Below are 26,151 nucleotides of genomic sequence, written 5' to 3' on the forward strand. Positions count from 1 at the left end.
GACGTGAGCTTCGCCATATTTTTGTATGCTAGCCAGGTATAGCAGGCAGGTGCTGGAAGAGTTGGATACAGCGCCAGAAGATGGCGCTTCTATGAAAGTGCCATTTTCTGAGGCGGCTGCAGACTGCAATTCGCAGCAGTGGGGCCCAGAAAGCCCAGGCCAACTTGTGCTGCGGATTCCAATCCCCAGCTGCCTAGTTGTACCTGGCTGGACACAAAAATGGGGCGAAGCCTACGTCATTTGTTTTCTAATTATTTCATGAAATTCATGAAATAATAAAAAAAGGGCTTCCCTTTATTTTTGGTTACCAGCCGGGTACAAATAGGCAACTGGGGGTTGGGGGCAACCGTACCTGCCTGCTGTACCCGGCTAGCATACAAAAATATGGCGAAGCCCACATAATTTTTTCAGGGGGCAAAAAACTTCTGCATACAGTCCTGGATGGAGTATGCTGAGCCTTGTAGTTCTGCAGCTGCTGTCTGTCTGTATGGAGAAGAGCAGACAGCAGCTGCCGAACTACAAGGCTCAGCATACTCCATCCAGGACTGTATGCAGAAGTTTTTTGCTCACCAAAAAAATGACGTGGGCTTCGCCATATTTTTGTATGCTAGCCAGGTACAGCAGGCAGCCACGGGCTGCCTCCAACCCCCAGTTGCCTATTTGTACCCGGCTGGGAACCAAAAATATAGGGAAGCCCGTTTTTTTTAGTTATATGAAATAATTAAAAAACAAATGACGTGGGCTTCGCCCCATTTTTGTGTCCAGCCAGGTACAACTAGGCAGCTGGGGATTGGAATCCACAGCACAGGTTAGCCCGAGGTTTCTGGGCGCCTCTGCTGCGAATTGCAGTCCTCAGCCGCCCCAGAAAATGGTGCTTTCATAGAAGCACCATCATCCGGCACTGTATCCAACTCTTCCAACAGCCCTTAAGCCGTGTGGCTTGTTGGGTAATAATGAGTTAATACTAGCTTTGTTTTACTAGCTAGTATTAAGCCAGAGATTCTTAATGTCAGGCACGTTTGACCCGGCCATTAAGAATCTCCAATAAAGGGTTAAAAAAAAAAGACACCACACAGAGAAAAAATACTGTAGTAGAAATAAATACACAGACACATTAGAGACTCCATCTTTATTACCCCCTGTCAGCCCTCCACGATCCATGGTCTTCTGTCTTTCTCGTTCAACAAATGCAGCTCTGCTCCATCACTGCTGCATGGGGAGAGACGCTGCTTCCCGTGCAGAAATCACTCTGTGAAGGCTGCACAGGAAGCAGCGTGCAGCCTTCACTCCGTGAGAGATCAGTGCTGCTGGCTGTTAGCGGTATTAGCGGTAACGCTGACAGACGCGTTACCATAGCAACGGTGCACCGTCATGTGATTCCCGGAGCCGCGGTTAGCGGTGACGTCCCCGCTAACTACGTTGCTATGGCAACGGTGATCTCTGTTAATGACCGGCTGTGTCAGCCGGTCCCTAACGGACCGGGGAGTCGACCGTGTGCTAGAGCATGTCACCGGTACACGGCGATACACAAATGTGCACCGTGTACCGGAGATTGCAATGACAGGACCTAGGACATGACATGATGTCAAAGCCATGTGACCAGTCTGTAGCCAAGGAGATAATAGCCACGTGACTGGTCACATGGCTATTTTGACGTCACGATAGGTCCTGCATCACTGCTGGCAGTGCTGGTCACCAGGAGGATTCAGCGATCATCGGATGGAATAGCGGCAGGAGACAGAGTGCAGGAGGGATCGCGGGGACCGGTAAGTTTTATGGCAATGTTTATTAACTGTATGTGTACATTTATAATGTGTTTTTATGTGTTTGTTATTGCCTCCCATTATATCCTATTGGTTCGAGTTCGGTTGGTCGAACGTTCGCCGAACTGAACTCGAATGAGACCACCGTTCGACGAACCGAACTCGAGCCGAACCACGGCCAGTTCGCTCATCTCTAGAAAGCAGCTTTCAGTGCAGCTAGTGACTTCTCTTTGCTGGGTAATGGTTAAGTATCTTTATGTGTTATACAATTTATTTGCCTATAATCTACACACATGCTCATTGTGCCATGGTTCTTTCTAACCAGGACCAGTAGAGTTGCCCATGGGCTACAACTGTCTCTGATAACCCCAGTTTCCTTCATGTTCCTCAACATTTCCTTGGCACACTGATAGTGAGCTGGTGGTATATGCCGATATCTCTATTTAATGGGGGGATGATTTCCTTTGGGTATATGATGATGTATCCTTTTTATCCTCCCAAAATCTAATGGATGCTTACTGAAAACCTGCTCATACTCTTGTGCTATCTGATAAACTCCTTGTTTCTGGTGAGAAGGAGTGGAATCAGCGCATACATGCAATTTCTGACACCAATCCTCTAACTGTTTTTGGGAGCTGTTATCCTCTGCTGGTTCTGATGAGGTCAGAGGTTCCACTGCCTGAATGGAGTCATTGTTGACAGTAAACAATTTGGCAATGGTAGCATACCTGGATAATTTAGTTTCCTCCTCCCGACAATTTAGTAGTCATACGGGTACCCTTCCCTTGCGTACATCAACCAACCCCCGGGCTGTCAGGACTGTAGACCAGTTTTCCATGTATATGGGCTCCACCACTGCCTTGTAATCTCGCCCTTTGAGGCCTTTTGCCGCCCAACACCATATCATCATTTCACTTCTTGGGGCTATTACTATAGGGCCGGAGTCTATTAACCATACTTTACCAATTTCTCCACCAGTTAGGTTTACCTGTTGCCTCTGCAAGAGCGCTCTGATTTCATTTTGCAGGACCCTCTGCTGCCCGATACTGGCAGTTTCAGCAGTCTGTTGCAGTAGGAACAACACTTCTCACAGACAAGTTTTAATTATATTTGTACCTAACATCTTCTGTGGCTTCTTCTCATTAACATCAGTTTCAACTACAATCAATCCTTGGCCCTTTAGCTCTACCCTCCCCACTTTTATGGTTACCTCTCTGAACCCTGAGTCACTGGTAATCCATTACCAACATAAATGATGAGGCCTGAGTCAGGACAGATGAACTCAGTATCAGACCAGAATCTCTTGTAAAGTACATACGGGATGGTTGTTACCTGCGAGCCGGTGTCCAACAATGCAGAAGTTGGAATTCCGTCCAGAGTGATGGACAGAACTGGTCGTCCTCCATCATACCTGTCACGCCAATCAGATGGGCCTTGTCATCTTAATCCTGGCGGTTGGCCCTTGGCCCCAGGGATTGCGGGTTTAAAGGACATGCTCTTGCAATATGGCCTGCCTTGTTGTAACAACGGCAGATGGGTTGTCCAGATGAGTCGTAGCGATTGGTGGTTCTTCCTTGAGATGATGGGATCCTCCTTCCTCGCATCCATGGGAAGTCCTCAGGGCAGTCAGCCAGCTGAATCTTCTCTGATGATTTAGAATCTGGCTTGACCTGCATCACTTTTAAGATCATTGCCACGCCCTTGCTTAGCTGTTGCACTTGGGAACACAGGTCATCAGAAGCACCAGGTGTCGCAGCCTGTCCATTAGTCTCCACAATGGTTAAGGAAAAGAGTTCCACTCTCAAAGGTGAGGTACTGACTTGCCATGACTAGGGGGCAGGGTCTGTGGTTGCAGTGCTTTTATTGCCCAGTTCTTTAAGACAACAATGCCTACATCAGGATGTTCCAGAGCCCACAGGCACAGCTGCTTACGGTCCTCAAATGATTTCAACCCCTGCAGGAACTGTTCAATTAACATCTTATTCCTTTCCCTGGAAACTGATGGGGACTACATGTTTCAAGGTTGGACACTGATGGGGACTACATGTTTCAAGGTCCGCAGTGCTGCTTGAAGTCTACGAGCATAGTCTCTTATATTATCCTGTGTCCTCTGCCTGCAATTGTAAAATTCCATTCTCAGTTCTGCCTCCATGTGGGTTTCAAAAGCAATCTTCAACTTTTCAAAAATGGTGTTTACTAATTCCGAGTCACACAAGGCGGGCAAATCTACAAGTTACAAACACAAACACAATCCACAAGGCGCTCATCACCATGTGTTACCGGGTCTAGTCCAATCCTGTTTGTGATGCCAGAAAGCTGACGCACCCCAGGGCCTTGGGGTACTTGGTCCCGGGCCTTGAATCACGGGGACATTTCACGGGTGGCCGGTGTCCCTGGTTCCATGATGCTGGGGGTCGCTTAATAAAAAGCGGAAAATAATAGGGAAAATAAAAATAAAGTGTTTTTCATGACGCCACTTGCGGTGTGCGGCTATGTGGGGAAAGCCGCGGCTGCAAAGTCTCTCACTGCTGGGGCTGGTGGTATTGAGCAGCTTGGATGTTATGGCTCTCCGCAAGTAGAGCTAAGCCCCAGGGGAAAATTATGGTGGTTGTGGTATGGTGGAAGTTAGTGATACAGAGGTGTAGGAAGAATTCAGACAACACAGGGGCTGCAGTTTAACTTGTGCTTTGCTCACTGGTTATGAGTTATTGCAACCCGGCTGGTGCTGGTCTGTAACATTCTTGACCTCAGGTAATCTGTTATTCCCTTGATCCCAGTGCCAGTGTAGTGACCTGGTGAACTTTACTTCCATGCACCCTTCTGTAGTTGGTGGGTCCCCGTGGCCCGAAGCGTTCTGGGGTCCCATCCTTTTATGACTGTCCTAGACCGTATGGCAGGCAGCTTGAACCTCTCTTGGGTTGGACCTCTGTCCCCGTTCCCGGGTTCCCTTTTTGCTGCTGTGCCCTGGACTTTAACGTTGGTGAGGATCCCTGATGATTCCCTCACCGAGCAGATTTATCAGGTGAGCTTGAAGCATCTTCCTGAACTAGGGCTCTGCACCCCGCCGATGCTCGGTCCAGTGTGTACTCACATCGTACTCTCACTGGCAACCGTACTCCTTTAGCCCAATAAGTCACTTTACACTCTCTGTCTGAACGTCGACTTCCACTGACTGTCTGACTGACTGTCTGAATGTCCGCCTCCTGTCTACTGCATTGACTAGCCCCTCCTCCTCCCAGGTGTCTGACTAGCAGATTGGATAAGTCCCGACCAAGAGGTGGCCATCAATCAGATCCGACTCTAGCCTGTTACACAGTCTTGGAAAAAGGGCATGAATGTGTGTTTGAATTTTATTTACTGGCACTGGTCTTCCAGGAATCCTGGGGTTAGCACTGCATCTGTTACTGAATGCAATACCCTGTGGCACCTGATGCCTCAGGGGCACCACATTAGCATTTTAGAATGCAGCTTTATGTATTTTTGTAGTTTTAATGTGTTTTCAGCTGGCACCTATTTACACCTGTTGGATATGTAGATCAGTCTTTTTGATATATTTGTATTGTATTTCCTTCTGACTTTGCACCCCGTCCTGTAACCAGGCTGTGTCCACCCTCTTTAATAGCAGGATCCTTTCTGCCCAGACACGTAGGTTTTTAACCCAGGTAGAGGCATTTCAAGTTAGGGTCCCGGTATATAAGAAATTACTTTGTTGAGGTTGCTGGGCTCACATGCATTGGCCATTACATAAGTTGCATACATTTTTTTTCAAATATTCCTATAGCAGTAATTCAATGCTAGAGTTGCCTTATTCAAAGTTAGCATTTTAGAGTGCAGTTGTGTGTATTTTTATTTTATATTTTCAAGAAAGGCATCAAAGACTTTCTTATATTTTAGTAATGAATTAACTATTACAACATTATGTAGCAGAGCGTTCCATAGCCTCACTGTTCTTACAATTTCATGAGGTTTAGTGATTTATTTTTAAAGTAATTGTTTTGCCGTGAATCACAGTTACTCTGTTGGTGCAGAAAAGATGTGTATAACACTCTAAGGTCTTCTAAACAGGATAAAAAAATAACTTTGAGGAGAATAAACCAGGAAATAACAGGAGATAACTCCCACTGTGCCCAGTGGAAAGAAAAATATTTTTTTCACATATGACAGCCTGTGCTCCCAGCTGCTGACTAGCATAGGTGTGATACAGATTTTCTCACTTGACACATAGGTCTTGGGGGCTATATATCTTCAGTCTGAAGCCTATACTGATATGTGACTAGGACAGGCTGCAGTCTGAATCATACCAGGGATGCTATTTTATCTAATCTCAGAGAAGTACATTACCTCCTTCATGACTTATGATGTTTTGGTACATTATAGGTCGTGGCCATCTCTTTCATCCTCCATGTTTCCCTGCACATGTTGACTGATCTGATCAGTCAAATTATCCTGCTAACAGGCATGGGTGGCTTGTGAATCCAGCTGCATCTGTTAACCAGTTAAATCCTGCTGTCAATCTCTGACAGAGGGATTTAACGTGTGCCAGCTGTGACGTGATCACAGATTGCGGATGGGTTGTCATTACAACCGGGGATCAGCTGATGATCCCTGTTACTGTCATGACATAGTTCCTGTGAATGCCAGCTAAAAGTCGGCATTCAAAGGAGATCAGCATTTCTTCTTTTCAGAGCGGTACTGAAGCATTGCTCTGAACAGCAGAAGTGATCAGATTGCTTAAGCTTCAAGTCCCCTAAGGAGACAAGTAAACTTAATAAAAAGTGTAAAAAAGTTTTTAAAATATATGAAAAAAGGAACTCAAAAGCTTAAGTCACCCCCGTTTTGCCCCTTTGAAAATAAAACAATAAAAAAAATAAAAACACACATATTTTATATTGATGCTTTCAGAAATGCAAACTCTATCAAATATACAGTTAGGTCCAGAAATATTTGGACAGTGACACAAGTTTTGTTATTTTAGCTGTTTACAAAAACATGTTCAGAAATACAATTATATATATAATATTGGCTGAAAGTGCACGCTCCCAGCTGCAATATGAGAGTTTTCACATCCAAATCGGAGAAAGGGTTTAGGAATCATAGCTCTGTAATGCATAGCCTCCTCTTTTTCAAGGGGCCAAAAGTAATTGGACAAGGGACTTTAAGGGCTGCAATTAACTCTGAAGGCGTCTCCCTCGTTAACCTGTAATCAATGAAGTAGTTAAAAGGTCTGGGGTTGATTACAGGTGTGTGGTTTTGCATTTGGAAGCTGTTGCTGTGACCAGACAACATGCGGTCTAAAGAACTCTCAATTGAGGTGAAGCAGAACGTCCTGAGGCTGAAAAAAAAGAAAAAATCCATCAGAGAGATAGCAGACATGCTTGGAGTAGCAAAATCAACAGTCGGGTACATTCTGAGAAAAAAGGAATTGACTGGTGAGCTTGGGAACTCAAAAAGGCCTGGGCATCCAGGGATGACAACAGTGGTGGATGATCGCCGCATACTTTCTTTGGTGAAGAAGAACCCGTTCACAACATCAACTGAAGTCCAGAACACTCTCAGGGAAGTAGGTGTATCTGTCTCTAAGTCAACAGTAAAGAGAAGACTCCATGAAAGTAAATACAAAGGGTTCACATCTAGATGCAAACCATTCATCAATTCCAAAAATAGACAGGCCAGAGTTAAATTTGCTGAAAAACACCTCATGAAGCCAGCTCAGTTCTGGAAAAGTATTCTATGGACAGATGAGACCAAGATCAACCTGTACCAGAATGATGGGAAGAAAAAAGTTTGGAGAAGAAAGGGAACGACACATGATCCAAGGCACACCACATCCTCTGTAAAACATGGTGGAGGCAACGTGATGGCATGGGCATGCATGGCTTTCAATGGCACTGGGTCACTTGTGTTTATTGATGACATAACAGCAGACAAGAGTAGCCGGATGAATTCTGAAGTGTACCGGGATATACTTTCAGCCCAGATTCAGCCAAATGCCGCAAAGTTGATCGGACGGCGCTTCATAGTACAGATGGACAATGACCCCAAGCATACAGCCAAAGCTACCCAGGAGTTCATGAGTGCAAAAAAGTGGAACATTCTGCAATGGCCAAGTCAATCACCAGATCTTAACCCAATTGAGCATGCATTTCACCTGCTCAAATCCAGACTTAAGACGGAAAGACCCACAAACAAGCAATACCTGAAGGCTGCGGCTGTAAAGGCCTGGCAAAGCATTAAGAAGGAGGAAACCCAGCGTTTGGTGATGTCCATGGGTTCCAGACTTAAGGCAGTGATTGCCTCCAAAGGATTCGCAACAAAATATTGAAAATAAAAAAATTTTTTTTGGGTTTGGTTTATTTGTCCAATTACTTTTGACCTCCTAAAATGTGGAGTGTTTGTAAAGAAATGTGTACAATTCCTACAATTTCTATCAGATATTTTTGTTCAAACCTTCAAATTAAACGTTACAATCTGCACTTGAATTCTGTTGTAGAGGTTTCATTTCAAATCCAATGTGGTGGCATGCAGAGCCCAACTCGCAAAAATTGTGTCACTGTCCAAATATTTCTGGACCTAACTGTAAAATACATTAAACTGGTCAGTAAAATACATAAAGTAAAAAAAGATCAAAACAACAAAATTACTTTTTTTTAGTTGCGGCAACCTTGCAATAAAATTCAATAAGATGCAGTCAAAACATCATATCTACCTAGAAATGGTGTAAATAAAAATGTCAGCTCAGATCACAAAAAGTAAGCCATTACAAAGCAACAGATGCTGAAAAATAAGAACATTATCGGTCTTGGAAAATGATGACAAAAACACAATCCTCTCTTTTTTCAAACCTCTCAATTTTTTTCACCACTTCAATAAAAATAAAACTTTATATATTTGGTATCTGCGAACCTATAATGACCTGGCAATCATACTGCCAGTTAGTTTTATTATACAGTGAACATGGTAAATAAAAAATCCAAAAAATAATTGTGGAATTGCACATTTTTTTTTTTCAATTCCTCAACACTAAGTTTTTTCCTCATTTTCCAGTACAATATATGACAGTATGAACAGAAATTTTCTTCACATATTTTAAAATTATAACTAGGTCCAAAATGATCTTAGTTATTTGTGATTAGGCATAGAGTTCTGTCTTGTACCCTAGTTCAAACTAAGGTTGTGGCTGTTAGAGATAAGATCACTTTTTTTATTAAGCCAAATTATGTGCCATTTATTCTGTAACCTTTATTTCTTCTCCAATGATAGGCATGCCAGAGGTAAAGGGGCTAAGAAAGCTGATGCCCGCGGTGGTGGTGCTACATCTGCTACAGTGTATGGCTTTTACATTTGTAGCTATGGTTTTGTTTGTTTGTTTGTTTTTTTCAATTACACTACCCTGTACATTGCCATTACAACTTTTTCTTTTACCACATGTTTCGTACAAAATGATAATTAACTTTTCACAATATTTTCAACTCTTATTATTCAAGCCTTTGCTAAAAACAAGTTAAGAAATTAGGTACAGATAGGTTGGTACTTACCCTTGGCTGCTCTGCCACTTGGCATCTACCAATATCTTCAGAAGCACACAGTGGAGAAGGGAAAGGGCGAACTGAGTGCTGGATCACAGGCTACTGCAATGCATGATGGAACTTGTAGTAATAGCATACAGTAAGCCGGGGGAGAAGGACAGGATAAATGTAAACATGAGAGCTGCTGCTGGAAGACATCAAGTGATGCTCTCTGCATGAAAAAAGTTTTATATTACTATAATAAGAGTATGGATACATTTAGTGGCACATCATGATTGATGAAAAAAAATGAAATTAGTTATGGTTGGAATTAATGTCATTAAAATAAATTTGTGTAAAAATAGTATACCTTTTCTATTCCTTTTTTTATGTTACAAAATACAGAAAATCATTTTCACAGAAATTCCTGAAATTAAAACTTAATCTATTATTTTTTTTCTCTAATTTAAGATATTTAGCAGCGATTTTTCTTGAAATTTCATGATACAGAGTTCTGCTCTGCCCATATTTTTTCATTTGTGACAGCAAAGTTTTAAGGAATTCCCTGTAGGTTTGGCAGCAATATAATGTGTTGGTTTATTTCAAGGCTACATCTTTTCAGACAGTTTTATTTTTGTTACTCTTGCACTATATGAAAGACAAATGGAAGCATATATCTCTCTCTTCAGATTCACTTACAAAAATGTGCTAGTATATGCTTTAGATTCTACATAGAGCTTTCAAGCTGGCATAGATTTCAGCATTAAAATGTTATGGTTTGTAAACTTGATATTTGTCATATGGTAAGAAAGTTATCCACAAATCTTTTGTAAAAGAAACATCATATAAACGTGTCATATGGAATTAAAAGCCTACAGTATTATAAATAGAATGTGCTCAAGACAAGAAGAATATCTCCACATAAAGGTTACAACTACAGTGAAGAGTACAGTAATGTGTTCCATGAGATGACAATATTCATTTTATTTATTATGTTATTTCTGTTGCTTTAAAGGCACTATCATATTTTGCAGTGCTGTAAAGAAATTATCCCCATTCACTTTCACCTATTCTAAATTTCTTACCTCGGTACCTCAAACACACACTAATGCCACCTTCACACGTCCGTGAAAATCACGCACATGTTTCACGGATGTGTCAAAGGTGCATTTTCCTTTCCGTGTGTCGTGTTTTCGGTACTACGTGTGTTCTCCGTGATAACACACGGAGAACGGAAACATTCAACTCACCTGTCCCTGCGGTCGCTGTCCGTGGTGCTGATCTTTGGTCGCCAGCCCTGCCGACTCCCCACTGCTGCTGCTTCCGCCGCAGTGAAGTGAATATTAAATGAGCATAATGAGCGGCGGTCGGAAGCAAGTGACAGCAGTGGCAGAGACAGGAGGGCAGGAGAAGGAGAGTAAAGATTTGTTATTTTTTTCTCTGACACGTAAGTTTTCTTTGGCGTGTGTCACACAGGACTGCATCCACACTACATCCGTGTGGTACAGGTGTGGGCCTTGTGACCCCCCGTGCTGCCAGAGAAAAACAGACATGCATCCACGTGGAGCACACGGGCTCACGTCTGCTCCACACGGAGGCACGGGCCAATGGCTGCACACGTGCGTGCAGATAAACCCATTGATTTTAATGGGTTTACATGTGCCCGTGTCTCCGGTACATGCGGGCACGGACCTAGTACATACCGGAGACACGTGCGTGTGAAGGGGGCCTAAGATCAATTTCCCAACCTGTATTGTTTCAAGTATATACAGCTGTGTTTTTGTGGGGGAATTAAGAAAATGAATCTGAACAAAAAAATTGCACTTTCTTCACCATCGTATATACTGATAGCCATAGTCATATGTCAGAAAACCTTAAAGAAGTTGTCAAGTTACCAAAACTGTTTTTTTTTCTCATAAATCTTGCTAATATGTGCCTCTCCACACATCTATCATGTTATTTTAGCAATATTACCTTTTATTGTGCTCTAGCAGCACATCCTCATTTCTGGCTCCAGCTCTGATGGAGTTAATCGCTCTCGACTTCCTGGGTTCAGTTACTACAACTTCCATAATCCTTTGCAGTAACTAGCAATCTATCTTACACCCACTCAGATCTCCACCCAAACTGTTCCCTCCCCTCAGATCTCCACCAAAACTGTTCCCTCCCCTCCTTCCTGTGTGCACTGCCTAATCATAGTAATAGAGTTTTTATCATGTGGTCTTTCTGATCTATTATGGACTTATATATGGGACTTGTTGTGCAGGTGAGAGTGGAGAAAGTGGGTCCTATACAGCAGAAGTCACAGACTGGAGCAAGATAGTGACATGCAGCACACTGTATGTCAGAGCAGAGCATGTCACTAACTATCTCCACTCTGGGACTTGCTGTGCAGGTGACAGAGTGGAGAAAATTGGTCCCATGCAGCATCCTGTGCTGCTGGTAGGAGCACATGATCACACTGCTGACACCGCAGGCTCTCCTGACAGCTGAGCAGAGTGGCCGGATAGTGTGATCACATGATAGCGTAACAATAGCGTGACAGGGGGGATTTCAGCTGAAGAAACCCCCCCTGTACTCCACACTGGCGCCCCATACCTCCCACATCTGACGGATGCTAAGCGCGCGCTCTGTCTTCACCCCTCCACACTGGAGCCCTCCGGATCCTCCCCTTGATGCTGGGCTGTGACGTGCGGTAGTCACCGCCCACAGCCCAGTCAATCACTGAGAGTGGCACCAGCATCCTCTGACGTAAGCATCAGGTTTGAGAGCCCAGAAATTGATGGGACGTAACAGGATACCAGCGGCCACAGCACCAGGGAGTCATGTGACTGGCACTGAGCGTGCAGGATAGCCCCGCTCAGTGCCAGAACTGCAAATAGAAGCCAATGAAGAAAACGCCTATAATGGTAAGTCACACTCATTGAGAAAATAAAAAAATGGGTGAACCACCCCTTTAATAAAAGACTAGAATAGAATTTATGGTATTTTTTTTTATAAACTTTTGATCTCTATGATCCTAGGAACACAATTGTGTTTTCCTAGAGAATCCATTCTTTAATTCTTCAATACTAGTATATAATATCAGGTCTTTGAAAGCAGCATGATGTGGATAAATACAGTATGTATATAAATGTTCAGGCAAAATTAAAGCCACAGTATTCATAACCAAGAGGACAAAATACTACTTTATTGACATGAAAAAACACCATCAACATTTTTTTCTATATGCTACAATGTTCAAAGTGATAAAGATTGGTAACACAGCAGATGTCTAGGCAGGAAGTCCATTTATGTCCAGATGGGTGCCAAAGTATCCTCCGATATGGAGTTCACTATTTCATTGTTGCATTGTCTCAGGTAAGTAAGATCTTGTGCCTGGGTGGAGTAGATACAATGAGATATTGTTATACACCTACAGAACTAAACTGCAGGGAGAGATCTCTGCTGATCATGGAGGCCAGAGCAACATTGGTGAATTACATAGTTATATACTTACATACGTTAAAAAAAAAACCTAGATCCATCAAGTTCAACCTTGCTCCACCAACTATACATTTTTGTCACTAAATTATTATTAACCTGAAAGTTATGGTTACTGAGGAAATATTTCAGCCCTTTTTTAAAGCTGTTATAAGGTCTAACATTACTACATCTTGTGGTAGGGCACTCAGAGTATGACTGTTCTAACTGGAAATAACCCTTGCCTACTTAGCCATCAAAATCACCTTTTTTTCCCACCAATAATAAGATCAATCTGGTCCTTATTATTGTCTTCTGAAGGAATACGTCATGTTTTAATTCCATGCTGCTTGTCAGTTGTTATATTATTATCTGCAATATATTTTTGCATGTTATCTCTCAAAATAGTAACAAAAACTTTGCACATCACTGAAGTCTGACTTACCAGACGGTAGTTGCATGGATCCACCTTTTTACCTTTCTTAACTATTTGTTCCATGTCAGCCATCCTCCAATTCTGTGGCACCAATCCTGTTACAAGAGCATCTAAAAAATGAGATACATCCACATGTCAATTACTAAGCTAAATTCCCTAAATATTCATAGATGAATGCCATGTGACACAGGGGATTTGTCAATGTTTAATTAGCTCAAACGCAGGTGTACTTCCTCTTGTGTTAAGTTAGTTATATCAAGTGGCAAACTTTTGATTTTTGCCTTTTTGAATGATCTCTGAAAAGGTCAGTTTCTTTTTTGAAAATGGATGAAAAGTACCTGTTACCTATTAATACCCTTGACACTGGAACAATTATTTGAGATGAGTGTAACATATAAGTTCGCCTTCTTCCAGCACAGCAGCTTAAAATCTTACTATCTCTATTCCCCAAACAAATATTCCCTCAGATCCCGATGTGATTTCAATGAACTCAAGTCCTTCCTTAGTTATACCAAGAATTTCTATGCAATTAACCAACTGCAGGGGCTGTTTAGCCAGAAACAAAGTTTAAACAAGGTTAAGCAATTATCTCGTACTATAATGTTCCTCAGAAGTTCTCTCTTTGATCCACTTAAATTATGTCCTGCAGTCTGTTGCATGCCATATAGGCACCTAGGTGTGGATTGGAATACTAAATAATGGACCAAATAGGAAACGTAGCAGCAAATCTAGATGACACATTTGATGCTTCAAAATGTGGTGGAGTGTATACAAAGTTATCGACATCGGGGGTTTTCTTGCTTACCCGGGACAAACATTTAATGAACACAAACAGATGAGGGGTCTCTCTGGCAGGTGAATGGTAATGCAGATGATCCAGACTTGACTCCTTATCAACTTTCAGCACCACTCATGGTAGGTTTTGGCCTTTTCCATCTTTCAGCAGTGTTCCTGGCAGAAATATTCTCCCATGTATACAGGGGCTAGTCACAGGCAGGATCAGGTAAAATCTAATGCTGCTGCAGTCCTGGTGGGCTGCCTCAATGTGCTAATGTCAACGGATCTCTCTCTAGCACGTCTCCTACATTTCTTCAGTAGCTTAAGACTGCCCTCAAGATGGTCACTCTTCTGGCATTCATGGTCTCGGAGGGAAATAGCCCTCTCTGTGTGCCTAATTATACAGTCCACTACCACAAACATCTCTCTGTTCTTTTCTGCACTTCTATTTTCCTCCTTCCTACAGCATTGATTTTACTGGTTGCTAGGAGCTACATCCTGCTGTAATTTTCTTAGTCCTAGGCCTGAATCCATAATATCAGCCAAACATTCTCATATTTACTAAGTTGTGGCAGATCAGAAGTAGGTTCCCTGACACCTTTCCCCTTTCCCCTTCTTCTATCTACTTCTGGGCCCTGAACTTCCCCACCTTCACGCTCCTCTATATCAATAGCCCCAACCAGAGTATGCTTGTGAGCTGTAAATGCCAGTCCAGTTTTACAATGCTCCTGATTGTTCCAAGTTGCATACTTAGATCAGTTACCTGGCCTTCCAAACACTCAACAGACTGACATCGATTGCAGAAGTCTTCAGTGTAAGAGGAGAAAAAGGGGTTAAACCCGCGCAATCCGCCAAATAAGATGTAGAGATATTGATAGATTAATCACTCTTTTATTCCATAGGTCTACGCATTTCAAGGTACAGAGACCTCTTCCTCAGGACCAGAAAATCAACAACGTTTTTTTAAAAATTCAGCTGGTCCCGGATTTTCTGTGAGTTCAACCTGCTCTAGGCATAAGATATTTCTCTAATATGTCCAGGTAGTAGTGGCACATAATAGTATCATTAGCAAATAAAAAAGGGACTGAAGACTAGAGATGAGCGAACCGGTCCCGGTTCGGCTCGAGGTCGATTCGCTGAACGGAGGTCCCGTTCGAGTTCGGCTCGTCGAACGTTCGACGAACCGAACTCGAACTGCATAGGAAACAATGGCAGGTAATCACAAACACATAAAAACACCTAGAAAACACCCTCAAAGGTGTCCAAAAGGTGACAAACAACTCACAACACAACACAAACACATGGGAAAGTGACAAGGACATATACTCATGCGAAAACAAAACAGCTGGACAAGGAAAAAGAGGAGGACACACAGATATAGGCATGGCACGCCCTTCTAAAATCATGTAAAACACCGCAAGGTGACTCCAAGCGTAGTCTCCCTTTTTTTCCAAAAATTGAGCCCCACACACACCCACCCATTCAGTGTCAGCACTTGTGCCCTAGTTGTACACTACACAAGTAGATTTGCATCAAGCACATTCAAAAATACGCCATACTTAACCGTCCCCAGGATGACTCCGGGGTAGGTAGCAAAGTCTTTGCTGAACCATGACTTGTTCATCTTGGCTCCTTTTAAAAAACACAGCAAGCAAGGGTTACTCCAAGCGGAGTCTCCCTTTTTTTCCAAAAATTGTGCCCCACACACACCCACCCATTCAGTGGCAGCACTTGTGCCCTAGTTGTACACTTCACAGCTAGATTTGCATCAAGCACATTAAAAAATACGGTCTAATTAACTGTCCCTAGGATGACACCAGGGTAGGTAGCAAAGTCTTTCCTGATCCCAGCTCTGTTCATCTTGGCTTCTTTTAAAAACACAGCAAGCAAGGGTTACTCCAAGCGGAGTCTCCCTTTTTTTCCAAAAATTGTGCCCCACACACACCCACCCATTCAGTGGCAGCACTTGTGCCCTAGTTGTACACTTCACAGCTAGATTTGCATCAAGCACATTCAAAAATACGCTATTCTTATCCGTCCCCAGGATGACACCGTGGTAGGTAGCAAAGTCTTTCCTGACCCCAGCTCTGTTCATCTTGGATTATTTTTAAAAATCACAGCAAGCAAGGGTTACTCCAAGCGGAGTCTCCCTTTTTTCCAAAAATTGGGCCCCACACACACCCACCCCTTCAGTGGCAGCAGTTGTGCCCCAGTTGTACACTTCACAGCTAGATTTGCATCAAGCACATTCAAAAATACGCCATTCTTATCCGTACCCAGGATGACACCGGGGTAGGTAGCAAAGTCTTTCCTGACCCCAGCTCTGTTCATCTTGGATCATTTTTAAAAAACACAGCAAGCAAGGGTTACTCCAAGCGGAGTCTCCCTTTTTTCCAAAAATTGGGCCCCACACACACACCCACCCCTTCAGTGGCAGCAGTTGTGCCCCAGTTGTACAATTCACAGCTAGATTTGCATCAAGCACATTCAAAAATACGCCATTCTTATCCGTCCCCAGGATGACACCGGGGTAGGTAGCAAAGTCTTTCCTGATCCCAGCTCTGTTCATCTTGGCTTCTTTTAAAAACAATGTAAGCAAGGGTTACTCCAAGCGGAGTCTCCCTTTTTTCCAAAAATTGGGCCACACACACACCCACCCATTCAGTGGCAGCACTTGTGCCCTAGTTGTACACTTCACAGCTAGATTTGCATCAAGCACATTCCAAATCCACAAGCATTTACTCTCCCCAGGATGACACAGGGGTAGTAAATTCCTTCTGGATCCATGACTTGTTCATTTTGATGAACGTCAGTCTGTCCACATTGTCACTGGACAGACGCGTGCGCTTATCTGTCAGCACACACCCAGCAGCACTGAAGACACGTTCAGAGACAACGCTGGCAGCTGGACACGACAAAATCTCCAAGGCGTAACTGGATAGCTCTGGCCATTTTTCTAGATTTGAAGCCCAAAAGGAGCAAGGCTCCATTTGCAAAGTCATGGCATCGATGTTCATTTGGAGATACTCCTGTATCATCCTCTCCAGCCGTTGACTATGTGTCAGACTTGTTGTCTCTGGTGGCCTTGCAAAGGAGGGTCTAAAAAAATTATGAAAAGATTCCATAAAATTGCTGTTACCAGCACCAGATACGGTCCTACTGGTACGGGTAGACTGTTGAAGATGACGAGACCGTCCCATGTTTGTCAAGTTACAACTGGGAGATTCACTCCCTGCACCTGCACGGTTGTTTGGTGGAAAAGCCGATCTAAGATCGAGTAACAGCTTCTGCTGATACTCCTGCATACGTGCGTCCCTTTCTATGGATGGAATTATGTCACAAAATTTGGACTTGTACCGGGGATCTAATAGTGTTGCAAGCCAGTAGTCATCATCACTTCTAATTTTGACAATACGAGGGTCATGTTGGAGGTAGTGCAACAAGAAGGCACTCATGTGTCTTGCGCAGCCATGCGGACCAAGTCCACGCTGTGTTTGTGGCATAGAGGTGCTAACCATTCTTTCTTCCTCTGACATCTCCCCCCAACCTCTTTCAACTGAAATTTGACCAAGGTCTCCCTCATCTGCTGAGTCTTCCATGTCCATGGACAGTTCGTCCTCCATTTCTTCATGTTGTCCTGCACCTTCCTCAACATCTCGCCTGCTACCATGCGCCCTTGTTGATCCCTGTCCCCCATGGTCCCATGCCTGGCGCCTTGGTGATGATGAACGTCTGGACCTTGGTGATGTTGTTGTGTCTTGCGCATATGAATCCTCCTGTAGTTCATCCCCTTCCTGTTGTACCACCCCCTGACTCCGAATAGTGTTTAGCGTGTGCTCCAGCATGTAAATGACTGGAATCGTCATGCTGATAATGGCATTGTCAGCGCTAAACATATTCGTCGCCATGTCGAAACTGTGCAGAAGGATGCATAGGTCCTTGATCTGAGACCACTCCATCAGGGTGATCTGCCCCACCTCTGCATCTCGTTGACCCAGGCTATACGTCATGACGTATTGCACCAGGGCTCGGCGGTGCTGCCACAGTCGCTGTAACATGTGGAGAGTTGAATTCCAGCGTGTCGCCACATCGCATTTCAGGCGATGAACCGGCAGGCCGAAAGACTTCTGGAGCGATGCAAGTCGCTCAGCTGCGGCGCTTGAACGGCGGAAGTGAGCAGACAGTTTTAGTGCCCTGTTCAGAAGGCCATCTAGGCCGGGATAGTGTGTTAAAAATTGCTGGACGACAAGGTTCAACACGTGAGCCATACAAGGTACGTGTGTCACCTTGCCCAGGCGAAGGGCCGCACCCAGGTTTGCAGAATTGTCGCACACGGCCTTACCAGGCTGCAGGTTGAGTGGAGACAACCATTTATTAAACTCGAACCGCAGAGCTGACCACAACTCCTCAGCTGTGTGACTCTTATTCCCAAGACATGTCAAGCTAAAGACCGCCTGATGCCGTTGCGCTCTGCTGCCAGCATAGTAATAAGGGGTGCGTGATTCCTTCTGCGCAGTGAGAACGCTGGTGGCCTGACCAGGCAGGCTTGGGGTGGAGGTGGAGGAGCCAGATGAGGTGGAGGATGCAGAAGCAGTGGCGGAACTTGGACAGACAGAGGATTGACACACAAGTCGTGGGGACGGCAAGACTTGTGCAGCAGACCCTTCACCATCTATCACCATAGTTACCCAGTGCCCAGTCAGCGACATGTAACGTCCCTGTCCATGCTTACTGGTCCAAGTATCGGTGGTGAAATGCACCCGTTCACACACAGAGTTTCTCAAGGAAGCGGTGATGTTGTGTGCGACATGCTGGTGTAGCGCGGGCACACCTTTCTTAGGGAAGTGGTGGCGACTAGGCATCTGGTACTGGGGCACAGCGACAGACATAAGGTCTCTAAAATCCTGTGTGTCCACTAGGCGGAAAGGCAGCATTTCGGTAGCCAACAGCTTACAGAGGGATAGAGTCAACCTCTTAGCTTTGTCATGGGTCGCAGGAAGTGGCCTTTTATTTGACCACATCTGAGGGACAGAGATCTGGCTGCTGTGTGTAGACGGTGTTGAGTAGGGTGTCCCTGGAAAAATGCAGGTTTGTGAGGAAAGTGCAGGCGGAGACATGATGTTGCCTTCATCCAACGTTGGTGCTATCGATGTCTGAGAGAGCTGTACACACTCACTTGTTTCCCCTTCCAAACCAACTGACGACCTACCAAGCAACTGCCTGTTGCGGTTACAGTGGTGGAAGTTGTGGGTGGAAAAACAGGTGTGACAGCTATCCCCACAGTCCTAGAAGATGATGAGCGCGCGGATGCACTGGAAGGGGCAGGCGGTGGATGGTTCGCTCCGCTAGGCCGCATTGCAGCACGGTGAGCTTCCCACCGGGCCATATGATATTTATTCATGTGACGATTCATGGAAGAAGTTGTCAAACTGCTGAGGTTTTGACCTCTACTAAGAGAACCATGACAAATTTTACAGATCACATAATTTGGGCGATCTTTTTCTATGTCAAAAAAGGACCAGGCTAGGCAAGGCTTAGAGGCCATGCGACCTGTTGATCCACCCCGAATAATGCTCAGAGGCAGAGTGGTGGCTGAGGATGCAGTTGTAGACGTGCTACCAGTACTCCGACTGTGTCCAGAAAGGCGCAAGGTAACTTTGTCATCAGTTGCATCCTCCTCCACCACCTCTGTTGACCTCCTCGAGTGCCTGACTGTGGGTGGTTGACAGTAGGTGGGATCTAGAACTTCATCATCAATTGTTGTGTTTGCACTCCCCTCCCCCTCAGACCGAGCCTCTTCTTGCCCTGACCGAATATTTAAGTTGTCATCCCAATCGGGTATCTGCGTCTCATCTTCATCAGTATGTTCCTCATTGTCTATAACCACAGGTGTTACAGTTTGTGACAAAGGGTCAACATTATGCTCAGAAACTTGGTCCTCACGGCCTGAATCAGAGTCACAAAGGTTCTGGGCATCACTGCAGACCATTTCCTGTTCTGTACTCACTGTAGCTTGGGAGCAGACCTCTGATTCCCAGGCTATAGTGTGACTGAACAGCTCTGCAGACTCAGCCATCTCGGTTCCACCATACTGTGCAGGGCTGATGGAGACTTCAGAGCTGGGAGAAAGCAAGTTTGATTGGGATGACAACTCAGAGGACTGGTGTTTTTTGGATGCGGTACTTGAAGTGGCTGAGAGGGCACTTGTTGGACCACTTGAGATCCATTCAAGCATTTTCCTTTTTTGGCCATCATCTACCTTTGTTCCTGTGGTTCGTGTCCGTAAAAAAGGGAGCACATCGGATTGTCCACGGTAAGTAGTAGACATCTTACTTTTGCTGGTAGATGGTCTATCTTCAGTTGATGATAATGGAGCTTTGCCACCTTCCCCACGGACAAAACCTTTTTTTCCTTTTCCACCACGCCTCTTCCCCTTTCCACCAGCATCTGTCATTTTGCCACTCATGTTGATTGCGACAAGATTGTGCACTGAAAATGTGGTAGTAAAAATTGAGAGGTGGTGTAGATTGCAGTGGTGGTCTAGCTTTATTAACAGCAGAATAATAAAGAATAAATATCCCTGACAATGCAACTACGGCCCTTAAACTGGCAGCAAAAATTGCTAGTATAATGGCTTAGTTATAATGAGTTGGAGTGTGCAATGCAGGTAGAGGTGCTGCAAATGTCTTTGCACTAGTGTGACTAGACAAAAGTCCAATAGCCACGTTTAGGATGCCACTAGGTACACTGAGTGTTTGCTAGTATAATGGCTTAGTCATAATGAGTTGGAGTGTGCAATGCAGGCAGAGGTGCTGCAAATGTCTTTGCACTAGTGGGACTATAGCAAAGTCCAATAGCCACGTTTAGGATGCCACTAGGTACACTGAGTGTTTGCTAGTATAATGGCTTAGTTATAATGAGTTGGAGTGTGCAATGCAGGCAGAGGTGCTGCAAATGTCTTTGCACTAGTGGGACTATAGCAAAGTCCAATAGCCACGTTTAGGATGCCACTAGGTACACTGAGAGTTTGCTAGTATAATGGCTTAGTTATAATGAGTTGGAGTGTGCAATGCAGGTAGAGGTGCTGCAAATGTCTTTGCACTAGTGTGACTAGACAAAAGTCCAATAGCCACGTTTAGGATGCCACTAGGTACACTGAGTGTTTGCTAGTATAATGGCTTAGTTATAATGAGTTGGAGTGTGCAATGCAGGTAGAGGTGCTGCAAATGTCTTTGCACTAGTGTGACTGGACAAAAGTCCAATAGCCACGTTTAGGATGCCACTAGGTACACTGAGTGTTTGCTAGTATAATGGCTTAGTTATAATGAGTTGGAGTGTGCAATGCAGGCAGAGGTGCTGCAAATGTCTTTGCACTAGTGGGACTATAGCAAAGTCCAATAGCCACGTTTAGGATGTCACTAGGTACACTGAGTGTTTGCTAGTATAATGGCTTAGTTATAATGAGTTGGAGTGTGCAATGCAGGTAGAGGTGCTGCAAATGTCTTTGAACTAGTGTGACTAGACAAAAGTCCAATAGCCACGTTTAGGATGCCACTAGGTACACTGAGTGTTTGCTAGTATAATGTCTTAGTTATAATGAGTTGGAGTGTGCAATGCAGGTAGAGGTGCTGCAAATGTCTTTGCACTAGTGTGACTAGACAAAAGTCCAATAGCCACGTTTAGGATGCCACTAGGTACACTGAGTGTTTGCTAGTATAATGGCTTAGTTATAATGAGTTGGAGTGTGCAATGCAGGCAGAGGTGCTGCAAATATCTTTGCACTAGTGGGACTACAGCAAAGTCCAATAGCCACGTTTAGGATGCAACTAGGTACACTGAGTGTTTGCTAGTATAATGGCTTAGTTATAATGAGTTGGAGTGTGCAATGCAGGTAGAGGTGCTGCAAATGTCTTTGCACTAGTGGGACTATAGCAAAGTCCAATAGCCACGTTTAGGATGCCACTAGGTACACTGAGTGTTTGCTAGTATAATGGCTTAGTTATAATGAGTTGGAGTGTGCAATGCAAGAAGAGGTGCTGCAAATGTCTTTGCACTAGTGTGACTAGACAAAAGTCCAATAGCCACGTTTAGGATGCCACTAGGTACACTGAGTGTTTGCTAGTATAATGGCTTAGTTATAATGAGTTGGAGTGTGCAATGCAGGTAGAGGTGCTGCAAATGTCTTTGCACTAGTGTGACTAGACAAAGAAGGGAATTTTGTTACTTACCGTAAATTCCTTTTCTTCTAGCTCTTATTGGGAGACCCAGACGATTGGGGTATAGCTACTGCCCTCCGGAGGCCACACAAAGCACTACACTAAAAAGTGCAAGGCCCCTCCCCTTCTGGCTATACCCCCCCGTGATATCACGGGTTCTCCAGTTTTAGTGCCAAAGCAAGAAGGAGGAAAGCCAATAACTGGTTTAAACAAATTAACTCCGAGTAACATCGGAGAACTGAAAAACCGTTCCACATGAACAACATGTGTACCCGCAAACAACAAAAAAATCCCGAAGGACAACAGGGCGGGTGCTGGGTCTCCCAATAAGAGCTAGAAGAAAAGGAATTTACGGTAAGTAACAAAATTCCCTTCTTCTTCAGCGCTCTATTGGGAGACCCAGACGATTGGGACGTCCAAAAGCTGTCCCTGGGTGGGTAAAGAAATACCTCATGTTAGAGCTGCAAGACAGCCCTCCCCTATGGGGAAGCCACTGCCGCCTGCAGGGCTCTTCTACCTAGGCTGGCGTCCGCCGAAGCATAGGTATGCACCTGATAATGTTTGGTGCAAAATGTGCAGGCTCGACCAGGTAGCTGCCTGGCACACCTGTTGAGCCGTAGCCTGGTGTCGTAATGCCCAGGACGCACCTACGGCTCTGGTAGAATGGGCCTTCAGCCCTGAAGGAACCGGAAGCCCCGCAGAACGGTAGTCTTCAAGAATTGGTTCTTTGATCCATCGAGCCATGGTGGCTTTAGAAACCTGCGACCCCTTGCGCGTACCAGCGACAAGGGCAAAAAAATGCCTCAGAGCAGCGCAGGGGCGCCGTGAGGGAAATGTAGATTCTGAGTGCTCTCACCAGAACTAACAACTGTAAATCCTTTTCATACCGGAGAACCGGATGAGAACAAAAAGGAAGGTAAGGATATATCCTGATTAAGAAGAAACGCGGATACAACCTTAGGGAGAAACTCCTGAATAGGGCGCAGCACCACCTTGTCCTGGTGGAATACTAGGAAGAGAGCCTTGAATGACAGAGCCGCCAGCTCAGACACTCGCCGAAGCGACGTGATCGCAACCAGAAAGGCCACTTTCTGTGACAGGCGCGAAAGGGAAACTTCCCTCAGAGGCTCGAAAGGCGGCTTCTGGAGAGCAACTAGTACCCTGTTCAGATCCCATGGATCTAACGGCCGCTTGTACGGGGGCACAATATGACAAACCCCCTGTAGTAACGCGCGCACCTTAGGAAGACGTGCTAGACGCTTCTGAAAAGAACACGGATAGTGCCGAGACTTGCCCTTAAAGGGAGCCGAGCGACCAACCTCTTTCCCAACCAGATTGCAGGAGGGAAGGCAAAGTAGGCAATGCCGATGGCCAGGGAGACACTCCCTGAGCAGAACACTAAGATAAGAATATCTTCCACGAGTTGTGGTAGATCTTGGCAGACCGCGGCTGGCTAGCCCGTCTCATGGTGGCAATGACGTCGTGCTCACGGTCGACCGACGGTGAGATGCCACAGATCTCGGTACTACGACCTCCCCGGCCAGTCTGGGGCGACGAGGATGGTGTGGCAGCAATCGGTAGCTGGAACTATGACCAATCCTGAGCCAAGGCGCCTGTCGCCAGAGCTCTTTGATCGTAAGACCGCGTCATGAAAATCGGGACCTTGTTGTTGCCGGGAAGCCATGACGTCGACGTCCGGCTTCATCCTGCGGCTACAGATTTCTTGAAAACAAACGGGTGCAGAGCCCATTCCCCTGCGTCTACGCCCTGGCGACTGAGGAAGTCTGCTTCCTAGTGTTGTACGCCCGGGATGTGAACAGCTGATATGGTGTATGCTCTGTCTTCTACCCATAGCAGAATCCGCCGGACCTCTTGGGAGGCTTGTCGACTGCGTAGTCCGCCTTGGTGGTTGATGTATGCCACCGCTGTGGATAGTCCGACTGAATTCGGATCTATTTGCATTCCAGCCACTGCAGGAAGGCTTGCAGTGCAAGATACACTGCCCAGAGCTCCAGACCACTGAGTTGAAGAGTGGACTCCTCTGAAGACGGTCTTTGACCGTCTGGAAAAGTGGCACGTTCCTGTGTAGGGACATCGACTTCCCTCCCATAAGCGAAGAATGTGCTATTGAGGCGGACGCAGATGAAACTGCGTGAAAAAAACTCGCCTCTGGATGAGGCGCCTCCTTGAAGGAGAGACTGCCCCCTCGTCTGTAGTGAACGCTGTTTGTCCAGCGGAAGCTTCACTATCGCTGAGAGAGTGTGAAAACTCTCCAGGAGATGCCAGCGATTGGGTTCAACCTTGAAAAGTTGAAGACCCACCCGAAACTCTGGGAAGGGTCCAGCGCCATGTTCAGGTTGTGTTTGCATGCTTCTAAAGGAGAGTGCCTTGACCAGTAGATTGCCCAAGTAAAGGATCACAGAGTGACCGTGAGAGCGCGGGACTGCTCCCTCTGCTGCCACGAACTTGGTGAACACCCGTGGGGCTGTCGCCAGCCAAAGGGTATGGCTACGAAACGAAATATTCTCGTCTTTAATAACGAATCGTAGCCAATGCCGGTGCCTCGGAGCAATCGGCACGTGTAGATAAGCATTCTGATGTCTATTGATGCTAGGAAAACTCCTTGAGACAGAGAGGCAATGACGGAGCGGAGTGATGACATTCGGAACCGCCTGGTTTTCACGTGCTTGTTAAGCAGTATAAATTCCAGAACGGGACGGAAGGAGCCGTCCTATTTTGGCACCACGACCAGGTCGGAGCAAAATGCGTATCTAGGTTCCTGAAGAGGAACAGGGATTACCGCTCTTTCCGCCTGCAGAAGAGCCTCGGCTCGGTCGGTGCGGTAGTTTGAAAACAAACTGACTCTCACTCACAGGCCCTTGACCTGCGGTAGGTAAATGCCGCTAAAGCGGGGGAGTCTGCCCCCCCGCGGTTGCGGAGTGAGAGGGCTGAAAATTATGAGGAAAACGCTTTGGTAGCGGTTCCTCCGGCTGCCTTCCCCGGGCGTGATTGAGCCCGCTAGGAATCTATGCCCTTCTGGGCTTTTTGAGTCGTCTTGGATAGTTGAATGATTTCATTCAACCCTTACCAACAGACTATCACTAGGTAAGGCAACCTGGTTAAGCACTTCGTTGGAAGCAGCCTCTGTTCCAATCTCTCAACTACTAGCCTCTGCGTAAAAACACGGAGTTGGCGGAGGCCACTGACGTCCGGCTCGTAGAGTCTCGGACAGCAATAACAGCATGATTCGCCATGCCGACATTGCGAGTTAAAGACGCTGCTGGGACCGAGAGTACCTGTGACAGCGACCCCCTGCGCAATACTAGCTGAAGTAGCTTGGAGTGCCTTCACGGCTGTGACTGCCGGAGCAACCGACCTGCCGATAGCTTCATAGACAGATTGCAACCAGAGGCCAATCTGCCTGTCAATGGCATCTTGAAGTGAAGTCCTATCCACCACTACAACTATAGATCTAGCTGCAAGCATGGAGATTGGGGGATCCACATTTGGATACTGGGTCTAGCGCTTGACCACGTCAGGGGGGAGCGACACGTGTCTCATTAATACGGTCGGAGACACGCTTATCGTGATAAGCGTGTCGTTTCTGGACTGCGTCTCTGGTGTCAGAGTGCTAAACAAGTACTCAATATACGCTTGAGATACTGAAATAGAGATTTCTCTTGCTGTGAAGCTGACCCCTCCACTGGCGGAGTTGAGGGAGAAATACCCAACCTTTCGTTGATGGACGCAATAAGATTATTCACTATAGCGTCACCATCCGGTGTATCCGGATTGAGAGCGGTCTCAGGATCAGAGTCCTGAACAGCTACGTCTGCCTCATCGTACAGAGAGTACTCCAGCTGGGACCTTGACCAGTGATGGAGTCGAGGGCTAATCCCAGCAAGCCCGCTTAGGCCATCTGGGACTGTCGACCGTGTCGGATGCCTGCTCTCTGGGATGCCTGGAATCACTCTGGCGCCTTGAGATGCTCC

At 45.5% G+C, this 26,151-nt stretch overlaps 1 long non-coding RNA gene across 1 annotated transcript in view; it reads right to left on the reverse strand.

Moving 5' to 3' along the window:
* Positions 1-12,437: 12,437 nt before the first annotated feature.
* The window catches only part of LOC142288075 (uncharacterized), a 250,963-nt gene continuing 237,249 nt past the window's right edge, over positions 12,438-26,151 (reverse strand). The window contains exons 2-3 of the long non-coding RNA XR_012748943.1: positions 13,176-13,276; positions 12,438-12,646 (exon numbers count right to left, since the gene is read on the reverse strand). This is a non-coding gene — a long non-coding RNA (uncharacterized LOC142288075). The remainder of the gene's footprint in view (positions 12,647-13,175; positions 13,277-26,151) is intronic.

Source organism: Anomaloglossus baeobatrachus, chromosome 2 (genome assembly GCF_048569485.1).
Source record: "Anomaloglossus baeobatrachus isolate aAnoBae1 chromosome 2, aAnoBae1.hap1, whole genome shotgun sequence".
NCBI classification, from domain to species: Eukaryota; Metazoa; Chordata; class Amphibia; order Anura; family Aromobatidae; genus Anomaloglossus; species Anomaloglossus baeobatrachus.